This window comes from Nymphaea colorata, chromosome 12, assembly GCF_008831285.2.
Source record: "Nymphaea colorata isolate Beijing-Zhang1983 chromosome 12, ASM883128v2, whole genome shotgun sequence".
In the NCBI taxonomy this organism is placed as follows: Eukaryota; Viridiplantae; Streptophyta; class Magnoliopsida; order Nymphaeales; family Nymphaeaceae; genus Nymphaea; species Nymphaea colorata.
The window spans coordinates 14,791,933-14,804,690 of NC_045149.1; the positions used below are offsets into that span (position 1 = coordinate 14,791,933).

Genomic DNA, 12,758 nt, shown 5'->3' on the forward strand with positions numbered 1-12,758 from the left:
CCATAGAAAAGTGAACCGAGTCTCATGCAGCTGCCCTTGGTAACTCCGTAAAACACATGCCCCACAAAATTTAAAGCTTCAAAATAACTCCGTAAAACACATGCCCCACAAAATCCCAAACTATCTCCACCCCTGACCGTGGCTAGCGCTTGGCCTTCTCTCTCTCTGTCTCTCAAGTGCTCAATCCCTTGAATGAGAGAAAGAGAGAAAGCAGCGGTTCAAAAAAAAAAAAGAAAGAGAGAGCGGCTGCGCCAGCACACACTTATTAATTTTTAAAAACAATCCAAATGTCACAGGCTGACTGTTGAGGTCCTTGCCGTGCCGCACGGCCTGAAAGAGTCAGCCCGTGACACCAAATGTGACCTTATAAAGTGTTCACACGAACCGAGCGCAATAGAAATTTAATTGAATGCATTATGTGTGGCACTGATTACCTGTAAAAATTTTCATAGCCGCAAAAAATGCAGCTTTGAGCCTTCTTTTGCCCGCGTTCCCTTGTCATTCATTTGTTTCAAATATCGATACTGTTACCTGCGTGCTATGCAGTTTATGAATGTCAGAAATTCATATTATGCAAAAAAGTTCATGCTAGCAACTTTAATGAAAGCGTATATATTTTACAATTGGTTTATTTTGTAGGTCATGAACATAACTACCATATAACGCAGAGAGAGTAAACTAGAAGCTGTACACATCACATTTTAATTATGCGCAATAGAAATTAATTGAATGCTTTATGTGTGGCACTCACTGATTACTTATAAAAGTTTCATGCCGCAAAAAATGCCGCTTTGAGCCTTCTTTTGTCTGTGTTCCCTCGTCATTCATTTGTTTCAAATATCGATCCTGTAACCTGCGTGCTACGTAGTTTATGAATGTTTAAAATTCAAATTATTCAAAAAGTTAATGCTAGAAACTTTAATAAAAGGGTATATATTTTACAATTGGTTTATTTTTTAGGTCATGAACATAACTACCATATAACGCAGAGATAGTAAAATAGAAGCTGTACACATCACGTTTTAATTATCATTAATGCAATCACAAACATCATCAATATTGATATTTTCCATTAGATCACATTTATTATATTTATAAACTTGTTCCAAGATTCTGTGAGTGCATATATTACGTTATTTAAGTCATTCTAGTGTTCCAATATTCTTGTTATTTTAGTTTTTTCTTTTCTATTTTATTGACTATTTTGATAAATATTATATAACTATCGATGACTGAAGCTTTCGCTTCAATCGTCTCCCCCCTGGCCTCACCTCACAAGTAAGATCCCTTCTGTTATAATTTGTAAACTTGTTCAAAGATCCTATGGGTGCTAGCACAGATGTGTGTGTGTGTGTGTGTGTATAAAACCCAATATTTTAGTTATTTTAGTGTTCCAATATTTTTTTTTTTAGTTGGTTTGTACAATTTTTTGACTATTTTTATAAATATAATATAACTAACAAATTTGACCATGAAGCTTTCGCTTCATCAGCCTTACCTCAAACCATAGCAAGTAAGACCATCTTCCATACCAACCGCAAGAAGTCTTCAAAGTTGTCCTTAACAAATTGCAAACTGGTGACCAAGTGGGTTCCTAAGCAAGCCCATAAGATTCGCTGATGTGCTTCAACCTTTCCAACAAGCTTACGACCGACCTCATGTATCCCTGCAAATAACGTAGCACATATTATAGCGCCATGTCCTGACAAAACAAGAGAAACTAGAAAAGGTGTGCACCACCTCCTGCTATTGAGAAAACAGAAAAATCATGATCTCTTGAGAATACTAACAGGAAAGAGTCGTGTGGAGTGAATTCCATTTGCGTCACAGTCAAGCTGTGGGATCGTAAACATTAATACAGAGCCTACCATCATCCTACTCGCCATAGCCAGATTTCTGACTTTTGTAGGTGGTTTGAGAAAAAGATACTGGGAATTGCTGAATAAGGAGAAATTTACTTTTTATACAATAGCAGTTTGTACATCTAAAAATAAAATTTAGAAAGGTATGCGTACAGATGAAAAGGCTGCAGAGGCAAAATACGCATCGAAGCTCAAAAGAAATGATATAACAAAGGCAAAAGTTTGGACGGTATCACCCTCATCATCCTTATCAAGTAGGATAAACTATAGCTTACAACCGCTCTAAAACTAACACATAACAGATTAACCCACCAAATGAACCAATAAGTTGGCATGAAAACTACAACAACCTTGTTTCTTAGGCTTCTTATGGAAGTTGAGGAGTCAGCTATGGCTGAAAACATGCTGCAGCAGAACATGTAGTCTAATGTACCTGATTCCTGCCCCAGGTGAAGCATTTAACATTGTTCATTCACATGAAGTCAACAGATCTAGTTAACTATTTGAAGGGCTGTGCCTCAGCTTTATATTTCCACAGAAAGATAGAGGAGCTCAATCGTCCCTACCTCCATTAGAGGTAAGCAAAAAAATTCAGGAAACATGGATCAACAACCCATAACATAGGCATCACAATTTCATGTCAAATACCAAACCAAACCAATACCACTAAGGTCTCTATCTCTCCCTCATGGCCAGTGCCCCTTTGACTTTCTGGTTACACACAAACCCACATCCATGGTACACTCTTAGCAGAGGCCCATTAGAAAACCGTGAAGACACTGAACCACATATTTTAAGGGCCAACACGAAGTAGACACTGTTTTGAAGGTCATCAGATGATTATGTGATTGATATGCAAAGTGAAGAATGTTAACGGGTGTAAAGGTAAGGCATGCGTGGCAACAGCTATTGAACACAGCAAAGGCAAGGGATGCTCAAGTGTTGGACATGCACAGCAGATTTCTTCAATCAAAGATTCTATTGAAATGGAAAGCACCCATGTTAACGTTAAAGACAGTCATTGTAAATCAAGATCCATAAATCATGGTGAATGTAAAACAAAAATGGGATGGGAATCCTACTCAAAAACAAGATAGAAAGAGAGAGAGGTTTATTTCCATGGAATAGGACTGAACGACCAAACCACGTTAATTATTGTGCTCTTGTCTGTGGTTTCTCATTTTTTCATCAATTCTATTATGGTATCAGAGTGCTAAGGCAATGTTCAACCTTCGTTCAGCCATGGCGACACCGACCAAGAGCACAATATGCGAAAATCAGACTAACGGTATGAATACTAGTATATTACCTCCTCTCCTTCAGCTTCCAAGCAATCTGCAGCACTTTCTCAGCATCAAATTGAATTCTGAAAATTATTTGTTTGGGAGTCGCAATTGACTGCTCAAAACAGGTCCATGTTTCGTGACCCAAGTTTATATCCAAGTACAATCGGAAGCACTTCAATATGCCACTATGACAAGGCCAGACATATCATTTGCTGTCAATAGAGTCTGTCAATATATGCACAATAGAGAGATATTAAAAAAAAAACAAAAAAACAAACAATAGAGAAAGGGGTGCCCCTTCATGCATTAAGACAAAGGGCCTGTAGAGCCGCCCCCTCTTCGAGTGTGGAGGCGACGCACAAAGGTGGTTGCTCGGCAGTCCCTTGGAGAGAGTGAGAGAGACCCAAGTAATGAATCTAGTAAAGGACCATTTTGGAACTTATCAAATTCAAAGAATGAATTAGATTTCTGGCTGGTCTAAACCTATACTGGTTCTTCAAAACCTATACATTTATTGCATTTTACATAAAAACATAGTTCATCTTAAGACTTAAGCTAATCCAAGTCGCATTTGAAAAAAAAAACAAATTCTCGACTTCTCGTCCAGATGTCATACAAATCTATACCCAATGGGCTCAGATGTCATAAATTCTCGACTTCTTGACAACATTGTCCAAAGAATAATTGAATATCAAAAATCGTTACTACAGTATAGATCACTTTTTGTCAAATCGTCCACAATCAACTTCTCAAACCACCAATCATACAACCAACATTTATTTGAGGAGAAAGAGTACCATACCAATGATACACAATGTCATATTGGGAATTTGGATCAGAGGTCTGATCTGACCCGGATAAGTTGTTGAACTCAGATTTAAAATCTCGATTTGAATCAGAGGTCTAATCTGATCCGTCTTCGATGTTGGATTTTGATTTGGGACCAATGATTTGGATTAGAGGCCGAATCTGCGATGTTGAATTTGGATTAGTGGTCTCATCTGATCCGGTATAGATGTTGAAATTTACATCATGGGTCCGGACCAGAGGTCTGATCTGTCCGGCTTTAGGTGTTTGCCACCAGACTCTAGATCACATGTCTAACATGATCTTCTTTAGATGTTGTACTTGGGTTTGGATTTATGTCTATGGTTTACAATCTACTTTCCAGCATCATATGGGTGATCCCCTAAGCATCCCAATAAACAAGTTGAAAGCTCAAATGTAATGAAAATGTAATTTGTCCAAAAGATAAGGATTTTAATTTCCATGTACAATTATTACATATCAAATATTGCATACAAAATCTTTGAATGGGGAACATTGAAGATAATTATCCAACGTTGGAATAGCCTAATCCAAGATTGAAATATTTATATCAATCTTCTTGGCAAAACAATCCAAAGAATCATTGAAGATCACAAATTGTTCATATAGTATACATCTCTTATTCTAAAATAGTCCACAATGAACTACTTGAACTGTCAACCTTTACTCATGTCTATGATCGTGATCTACAATCTACTTTTCAACATCATGTTGTCGATCTCCTAAGAATCCCAATAAACAAGTTTAAAGGCCATAAGTAATGAAAATGTACTTTGTCACAAAGATCATGATTTTAATTTTCCAAGTACAATTATTACATATCAAATATTGAACACAAAATCTTTGAATGGGGAACATCAAGGATAATTATCCAACGTTGGAATATCATAACCCATGATTGAAACATTCATATCAATCTTATTGGCAAAACAATCCAAAGAATCGTTGAGGATCACAAATTGTTCGTACAGTAAACATTTCTTTTTCTAAAATAGTCCACAATCCACTTCTTGAACCGTCAATCATACGTCCAACATTTATTTGACGGAAAAAAATATCAAAGAAATAATAGAAGATACCATATGAGAATTTGGATCAGAGCTCTTATATTGACCCAAACAGGGTGTTCAACTCGAATTGAAGATTTCGGTTTGAATCAGAAGTCTAATCTAATCCAGCTTAAGTGTTGGATTTTGGTTTGGGATCAATGATTTGAATAAGACGCTTTAACATGATTCGTATCTAGGGTCTAGACCAGACGTCTTATATGTATGCCTTTAGGAGTTGGATTTGGATTTTGCAACAAGGGTGTAGATCACAACTGTAATATGATCATATCTAAATGTTGAACTTGGATTTGCATTTAAGTGTAGGATCGGGATCTACGGTACCCCTTTTGGCATCATGTGGGAGATCTCCTAAGCATCCCAATAAAGAAGTTGGAATCACATGAATAATCAAAATGATTTTGTCCAATGGATAAAGATTTCAATTTTCCATGTACAATTATGTGACGTATGAGGAATCATGGAAAGGGGGACAACAAAGATAATTATACAAGGTTGGAATATCCTAATCTTTTAACCAAATATTCATGTCAACCTTCTTGACAATATTGTCCAAAAAATAATTGAATATCATAAATTGTTCATACAGTATACATCTCTTTTTTTCAAATCGTCCACAATCAACTTCTCAAACCACCAATCATACATCCAACATTATTTGACGAGAAAGACTACCATACCAATGATGCACAATCTTATACTGGGAAATTGGATCAGAGGTCTAATCTGACCCGGATCAGCTGTTGAGCTCATATTTAAAATCTCGATTTGAATCAGAGGTCTAATCTGATTCGTCTTCATCTTCAGGGTTGTTGTAAATCACAAGTGTCAAACGATCATATTTAAATGTTGAACTTGGATTTGCATTTAAGTGTAGGATCGGGATCTACGATCTACCTTTCGGCATCATGTGGGTGATCCCCTAAGCATCTTAATATAAAAGTTGAAAGGACATGAGTAATGAAAATGATTTTGTCCAATGGATAAAGATTACAACTCTCCATATATAATTATAACATATGAAATATTCAACATAAAACTCATGAGAGGGGGGACATCAAAGATAATTCTACAAGGTTGGAATATCCTAATCCTTTATTCAAATATTTATACCAATCTTCTTGACAACATTGTTTAAAGAATAATTGAATATCATAAATTGTTCATATAGTATACATCTCTTCTTTTCAAGTCACCACAATCAAATTTTTCAAACCACCAATCATACGTCCAAAATTTATTTGTTTTTCAAGTCTCCACAATCAAACTTCTCAAGCCACCAATCATACGTCCAAAATTTATTTGACGAGAAAGAGTACCATGCCAATGATACACAATGTCATATTGGGAATTTGGATCAGAGGTCTGATCTGACCCGGATAAGTTGTTGAACTCAAATTTAAAATCTCGATTTGAATCAGAGGTCTAATCTGATCTGTCTTGGGTGTTGGATTTTGATTTGGGACCAATGATTTGGATTAGAGGCCGAATCTGCGATGTTGAATTTGGATCAGTGGTCTCATCTAATCCGGCATAGATGTTGAAATTTACATCATGGGTCCAGACCAGACGTCTGATCTGTCCGGCTTTAGATGTTTGCAACTAGACTCTATATCACATCTCTAATATGATCTTATTTAGATGTTGTACTTGGGTTTCGATTTATGTCTATGATCGTGATCTTCAATCTACTTTTCAACATCATGTAGTCGATCTCCTAAGAATCCCAATAAACAAGTTTAAAGGCCATAAGTAATGAAAAAGTACTTTGTCACAAAGATCATGATTCTAATTTTCCAAGTACAATTATTACATATCAAATATTGAACACAAAATCTTTGAATGGGGAACATCAAGGATAATTATCCAACGTTCGAATATCCTAATCCATAATTGAAATATTCATATCAATCTTATTGGCAAAACAATCCAAAGAAACGTTGAAGATCACAAATTGTTCGTATAGTATACATCTCTTTTTCTAAAATGGTCCACAATCAACTTCTTGAACCGTCAATCATACGTCCAACATTTATTTCACGAAAAAAAATATCAAAGAAATAATGGAAGATACCATATGGGAATTTGGATCAGAGGTCTTATCATGACCCAAACAGGGTTTTCAACTCGGATTGAAGATTTCGGTTTGAATCACTAGTCTAATCTAATCCAGCTTAAGTGTTGGATTTTGGTTTGGGATCAAAGATTTGAATAAGACGCATTAACATGATTCGTATCTTGGGTCTAGACCAGACGTCTTATATGTCTGCCTTTAGGACTAGGATTTGGATTTCGCAACAAGGGTGTAGATAACAAGTTTAATATGATCATATTTAAATGTTGAACTTGGATTTGCATTTAAGTGGAGGATCGGGATCTACAATACACCTTTTGAAATCATGTGGGAGATCTTCTAAGCATCCCAATAAACAAGTTGAAAGGACATGAATAATCAAAATTATTTTGTCCAATGGATAAAGATTTCAATTTTCCAAGTACAATTATCTGACGTATGAGGAATCTTGGAAAGGGGGACAACAAAGATAATTATACAAGGTTGGAATATCCTAATCTTTTAATCAAATATTCATGTCAACCTTCTTGACAATATTGTCCAAAAAATATTTGAATATCATAAATTGTTCATACAGTATACATCTCTTTTTTTCAAATCGTCCACAATCAACTTCTCAAACCACCAATCATACATCCAACATTATTTGACGAGAAAGACTACCATACCAGTGATGCACAATCTCATATTGGGAAATTGGATCAGAGGTCTGACGTGACCCGGATCAGCTGTTGAACTCATATTTAAAATCTCGATTTGAATCAGAGGTCCAATCTGATTCGTCTTCAGGGTTGTTGTAAATCACAAGTGTCATACGATCATATTTAAATGTTGAACTTGGATTTGCATTTAAGTGTAGAATCGGGATCTACGATCTACCTTTCGGCATCATGTGGGTGATCCCCTAAGCATCTTAATAAAAAAGTTGAAAGGACATGAGTAATGAAAATGATTTTGTCCAATGGATAAAGATTACAACTCTCCATATATAATTACAACATATGAAATATTCAACACAAAACTCATGAGAGGGGGGACATCAAAGATAATTCTACAAGGATGGAATATCCTAATCCTTTATTCAAATATTTATAACAATCTTCTTGACAACATTGTTTAAAGAATAATTGAATATCATAAATTGTTCATATAGTATACATCTTTTCTTTTCAAGTCTCCACAATCAAATTTTTCAAACCACCAATCATACGTCCAAAATTTATTTGTTTTTCAAGTCTCCACAATCAAGCTTCTCAAGCCACCAATCATACGTCCAAAATTTATTTGACGAGAAAGAGTACCATGCCAATGATACACAATGTCATATTGGGAATTTGGATCAGAGGTCTGATCTGACCCGGATAAGTTGTGGAACTCAAATTTAAAATCTCGCTTTGAATCAGAGGTCTAATCTGATCTGTCTTGGGTGTTGGATTTTGATTTGGGACCAATGATTTGGATTAGAGGCCGAATCTGCGATGTTGAATTTGGATCAGTGGTCTCATCTAATCCGTCATAGATGTTGAAATTTACATCATGGGTCCGAACCAGACGTCTGATCTGTCCAGCTTTAGGTGTTTGCAACTAGACTCTATATCGCATCTCTAATATGATCTTATTTAGATGTTGTACTTCGGTTTCGATTTATGTCTATGATCGTGATCTTCAATCTACTTTTCAACATCATGTAGTCGATCTCCTAAGAATCCCAATAAACAAGTTTAAAGGCCATAAGTAATGAAAATGTACTTTGTCACAAAGATCATGATTCTAATTTTCCAAGTACAATTATTACATATCAAATATTGAACACAAAATCTTTGAATGGGGAACATCAAGGATAATTATCCAACGTTCGAATATCCTAATCCATGATTGAAATATTCATATCAATCTTATTGGCAAAACAATCCAAAGAATCGATGAAGATCACAAATTGTTCGTATAGTATACATCTCTTTTTCTAAAATAGTCCACAATCCACTTCTTGAACCATCAATCATACGTCCAACATTTATTTGACGGAAAAAAATATCAAAGAAATAATGGAAGATACCATATCGGAATTTGGATCAGAGGTCTTATCTTGACCCAAACAGGATGTTCAACTCGGATTGAAGATTTCGGTTTGAATCAGAAGTCTAATCTAATCCAGCTTAAGTGTTGGATTTTGGTTTGGGATCAAAGATTTGAATAAGACGCTTTAACATGATTTGTATCTTGGGTCTAGAACAGACCTCTTATATGTCTGCCTTTAGGAGTTGGTATAGGATTTTGCAACAAGGGTGTAGATCACAAGTGTAATATGATCATATCTAAATGTTGAACTTGGATTTGCATTTAAGTGAAGGATCGGGATCTACGATACACCTTTTGGCATCATGTGGGAGATCTCCTAAGCATCCCAATAAACAGGTTGAAAGGACATGAATAATCAAAATGATTTTGTCCAATAGATAAAGATTTCAATTTTCCATGTACAATTATCTGACGTATGAGGAATCTTGGAAAGGGGGACAACAAAGATAATTATACAAAGTTGGAATATCCTAATCTTTTAACCAAATATTCATGTCAACCTTCTTGACAATATTGTCCAAAGAATAATTGCATATCAAAAATTGTTCATACAGTATACATCTCTTTTTTTCAAATCGTCCACAATCAACTTCTCAAACCACCAATCATACATCCAACATTTATTTGACGAGAAAGACTACCATACCAATGATGCACAATCTCATATTGGGAATTTGGATCAGAGGTCTGATCTGACCCGGATCAGCTGTTGAACTCATATTTAAAATCTCGATTTGAGTCAGAGGTCTAATCTGATTCGTCTTCAGGGTTGTTGTAAATCACAAGTGTCATACGATCATATTTAAATGTTGAACTTGGATTTGCATTTAAGTGTAGGATCGGGAACTACGATCTACCTTTCGGCATCATGTGGGTGATCTCCTAAGCATCTTAATAAAAAAGTTGAAAGGACATCAGTAATGAAAATCATTTTGTCCAATGGATAAAGATAACAATTTTCCATATATAATTAAAATATATGAAATATTCAACACAAAACTCATGAGAGGGGGGACATCAAAGATAATTCTACAAGGTTGGAATATCCTAATCTTTTATTCAAATATTTATACCAATCACAACATTGTTCAAAGAATAATTGAATATCATAAATTGTTCATATAGTATACATCTCTTCTTTTCAAGTCTCCACAATCAAATTTCTCAAACCACCAATCATACGTCCAAAATTTATTTGTTTTTCAAGTCTCCACAATCAAACTTCTCAAGCCACCAATCATGCGTCCAAAATCTATTAGACAAGAAAAAGTATCATGCCAATGATACACAACGTCATATTGGGAATTTGGATCAGAGGTCTGATCTGACCCGGATAAGTTGTTGAACTCAAATTTAAAATCTCGATTTGAATCAGAGGTCTAATCCGATCCGTCTTGGGTGTTGGATTTTGATTTGGGACCAATGATTTGGACTAGAGGCCGAATCTGCGATGTTGAATTTGGATCAGTGGTCTCATCTAATCCGGCATAGATGTTGAAATCAACATCATGGGTCCGAACCAGAGGTTTGATTTGTCCGGCTTTAGATGTTTGCAACTAGACTCTATATCACATCTCTAATATGATATTATTTAGATGTTCTACTTGGGTTTCGATTTATGTCTATGATCGTGTTCTTCAATCTACTTTTCAACATCATGTGGTCGATCTCCTAAGAATCCCAATAAACAAGTTTAAAGGCCATAAGTAATGAAAATGTACTTTGTCACAAAGATTATGATTTTAACTTTCCAAGTACAATTATTACATATCAAATATTGAACACAAAATCTTTGAATGGAGAACATCAAGGATAATTATCCAACGTTGGAATACCCTAATCCAAGATTGAAATATTCATATCAATCTTATTGGCAAAACAATCCAAAGAATCGTTGAAGATCACAAATTGTTCGTATAGTATACATCTCTTTTTCTAAAATAGTCCACAATCCACTTCTTGAACCGTCAATCATACGTCCAACATTTATTTGACGGAAAAAAATATCAAAGAAATAATGGAAGATACCATATGGGAATTTGGATCAGAGGTCTTATCTTGACCCAAACAGGGTGTTCAACTCGGATTGAAGATTTCGGTTTGAATCAGAAGTCTAATCTAATCCAGCTTAAGTGTTGGATTTTGGTATGGGATCATCAATGATTTGAATAAGACGCATTAACATGATTCGTATCTTGGGTCTAAACCAGACGTCTTATATGTCTGCCTTTAGGAGTTTGATTTGGATTTTGCAACAAGGGTGTAGATCACAACTGTAATATGATCATATCTAAATGTTGAACTTGGATTTGCATTTAAGTGTAGGATCGGGATCTACGGTACCCCTTTTGGCATCATGTGGGAGATCTCCTAAGCATCCCAATAAAGAAGTTGGAATCACATGAATAATCAAAATGATTTTGTCCAATGGATAAAGATTTCAATTTTCCATGTACAATTATGTGACGTATGAGAAATCTTGGAAAGGGGGACAACAAAGATAATTATACAAGGTTGGAATATCCTAATCTTTTATCCAAATATTCATGTCAACCTTCTTGACAATATTATCCAAAGAATAATTGCATATTATAAATTGTTCATACAATATACATCTCTTTTTTTCAATTCGTCCACAATCAACTTCTCAAACCATCAATCATACATCCAACATTTATTTGACGAGAAAGACTACCATACTAATGATACACAATGTCATATTGGGAATTTGGATCAGAGGTCTGATCTGACCCGGATCAGCTGTTGAACTCATATTTAAAATCTCGATTTGAATCAGAGGTCTAATCTGATTCGTCTTCAGGGTTGTTGTAAATCACAAGTGTCATACGATCATATTTAAATGTTGGAAAGACTACCATACCAATGATACACAACGTCCAAAATTTATTTGTTTTTCTAGTCTGCACAATCAAACTTCTCAAGCCACCAACCACACGACCAAAATTTATTTGACGAGAAAGAGTACCATGCCAATGATACACAATGTCATATTGGGAATTTGGATCAGAGGTCTGATCTGACCCGGATAAGCTGTTGAACTCAAATTTAAAATCTCGATTTGAATCAGAGGTCTACTCTGATCCGTCTTGGGTGTTGGATTTTGATTTGGGACCAATGATTTGGACTAGAGGACGAATCTGCGATGTTGAATTTGGATCAGTGGTCTCATCTAATCCGGCATAGATGTTGAAATTTACATCAAGGGTCCGAACCAGAAGTCTGATCTGTCCGGCTTTAGGTGTTTGCAACTAGACTCTATATCACATCATTAATATGATCTTATTTAGATGTTGTACTTGGATTTCGATTTAGGTCTATGATCGTGATCTTCAATCTACTCTTCAACATCATGTGGTCGATCTCCTAAGAATACCAATAAACAAGTTAAAAGGCCATAAGTAATGAAAATGTACTTTGTCACAAAGATCATGCTTTTAATTTTCCAAGTACAATTATTACATATCAAATATTGAACACAAAATCTTTGAATGGGGAACACCAAGGATAATTATCCAACGTTGGAATATCCTAATCCATGATT

At 35.3% G+C, this 12,758-nt stretch overlaps 1 long non-coding RNA gene across 9 annotated transcripts in view; it reads right to left on the reverse strand.

The window, feature by feature from the left end:
- The window catches only part of LOC126410640 (uncharacterized), a 29,117-nt gene that overhangs the window by 3,746 nt on the left and 12,613 nt on the right, over positions 1–12,758 (reverse strand). For 2 of the 9 annotated variants that reach the window (XR_007575071.1, XR_007575072.1), the window contains exons 5-7: positions 3,172–3,373; positions 1,499–1,666; positions 435–538 (exon numbers count right to left, since the gene is read on the reverse strand). This is a non-coding gene — a long non-coding RNA (uncharacterized LOC126410640). Of the gene's footprint in view, positions 1–434; positions 539–751; positions 861–1,498; positions 1,667–3,171; positions 3,374–12,758 lie in introns of all 9 variants that reach the window. The other 7 variants (XR_007575079.1, XR_007575076.1, XR_007575078.1 and 4 more) reach the window with 7 other exon arrangements.